The sequence below is a fragment of the Nicotiana tomentosiformis genome, chromosome 12 (genome assembly GCF_000390325.3).
Source record: "Nicotiana tomentosiformis chromosome 12, ASM39032v3, whole genome shotgun sequence".
Classification (NCBI taxonomy): domain Eukaryota; kingdom Viridiplantae; phylum Streptophyta; class Magnoliopsida; order Solanales; family Solanaceae; genus Nicotiana; species Nicotiana tomentosiformis.
This window is the reverse complement of record NC_090823.1, coordinates 55,559,785-55,561,784: the sequence shown is the minus strand read 5'-3', so window position 1 is coordinate 55,561,784 and position 2,000 is coordinate 55,559,785. Positions and strand designations below refer to the sequence as shown.

The following is a 2,000-nucleotide window of genomic DNA, read 5'->3' as shown; positions in this document are numbered from 1 at the left end:
TAATTCATAAATCCATGAGATCCTTGTCCTTTAGGTCTGGGGGTATTTTGTTTCCATGCATTTGCAGTACCCCCAGGTGAACTCCATGAAAAATCGGGGTGCCTCTGACCCATCGCATTATAATTTCCCACAACATTCACTTCCTTAGTTGAGGCTTGACACTCATAGTAGGGTGTCCTTTTTCACATATATCACAAGCTGTGTGAGGCTCATTTTGTATCGAGGCTAAGTTAGGCTTTCTTATTTCTTTTGCCATAGCATCAAGCTATACATGCACAGATGTATTGGCATCAACTTGGTGAACACCAGTTGATATTCTTCTTTCAGCACTCTCAGAGGGCCACTGATTAGCATCTTCAGATAACTCATCAAGAATTGTAACTATCTCCTCTGGAGTCTTCTTCATCAAAAGGCCTCCAACTGCATTGCTCAATGTTCTATGCGAGGCCGTTGTCAATCCTTCCCAAAAATCCTAGAGTTGCATACATAGTTCAATTACACTATGTCGACACTTTCTAACTGTCTCCTTAAACCTCTCCCATACTTCAAAAACAGTTTCAGTCTCTTTCCGGCAGAAGTTATGGATTTCTCTTCTAATCTTGCCCGTCTTAGCTGAGGAGAAATATTTATCAAGAAATTTTCTGGTCATCTCCTCCCAAGTTCTGATCGATTCACTGGGCAAACTCCGAAGCCACTCCTCATCATCATCTTTAAGTGAAAAGGGGAATGCCCTTAAGTACACTGCATCTTGTGATACCCCATTGTATTGTAAGGTGTTCATAATCTCCTCGAAGTCCATTAGATGTGTGTTTGGATTTTTGTTTGGCTTCCCTCTGAAGACACAACAATTCTAAAGGGTTTGAAGCAACCCTTGCTTCTAATCAAAATTGTTTGCTATAATTGGAGGTGGTCTAACGCTGGATAGTCCTTGATTGTAGACTGATCTAGCATAATCGCCAAGTGGTCTCCCAGGCCTGGGAGCTATATTTCCAAACTGGTCTGCAGCCAAGGGTTGATGTTGATTAAGTTTGTGACCCCTCTCTTCTTCATAGATGTTCTATACATCTCTAATAGCTGCTTCCTCAGCATCCCGTTCAGCTTTTCTCTTTGTTGGACTGCCTCTCTTGCAGCCAAATCTACATTATCATCACTGTTTCCAGCCATAGTTTCTTAGGTGAGGATTGCCCAACCTTTTCTAGCTTCTCGGTGAGATTTTTTTCCTTCCTCAGTTGTCACAGTTTAGTTTCTAACTCTAGCTCGTATGGTAGCACTACTTTCACAGAAGCTTGAGTCATGCATCAATCTTAACATATAACCTGTGCACAACCAAAGAACAACAAACGTAAAGAGGAAAAATAAAAAGAAAAAATTCTTGAATTAGCACTAAAAACTATTTCAAACACTATTGATTGCCAATCTCTGGCAACGATTCCAAAATTTGACTAACTCAAAACACACTTAAATTATGCTCGCTAGTCAAATATAGTATAATATAATATCGTATCCACAGGGATTGGATTTAAATAATATTCTCGTAGTTTTTAGCTTGGTTGCTATCCAAGATGATAAATAATTTAGATTTCTATGATTTCTAACTACAATTAACTAAGAATCAAAAGCTATTGACTAATAACAATCGAAACAAAGGTAAGCAAAGAAGTTCTCAATGGGAGAAAATAGAGGTTGATATGATGGGTGCAATATAATTGTTTGGGATCTAACTCTAAGTAATTCACTTCTAATATTTAATTGAGTCTCTCGAATTCACTCAGTTATTAGTTCAAATGTTCAGCAAAAACTCCTCTCTCGATTAAGTCTTAACCTCACAAGATGAACCAATTTAAGCACATGAAGATATGCAAGAATGCGTAGTGGATTGGTCTTTAGGAAAACCTCTTCCGATTATTCTCCTAACTAGGTTTAATCAATAATTCAACTAGCCTCTTTCGATTACTAAGGAATTAATGGACTCAACTAACAATATAATATAAAGATATCAC

General features: G+C 38.0%; 1 non-coding gene across 1 annotated transcript; it reads left to right on the top strand.

Annotated features, from left to right (window-relative positions):
- The first annotated feature begins 494 nt into the window (after positions 1-494).
- Positions 495-601, top strand: LOC117280808 (small nucleolar RNA R71). Its single transcript, XR_004511391.1, has one exon. It is a non-coding gene; the product is annotated as a small nucleolar RNA R71 (small nucleolar RNA).
- Positions 602-2,000: the final 1,399 nt, after the last annotated feature.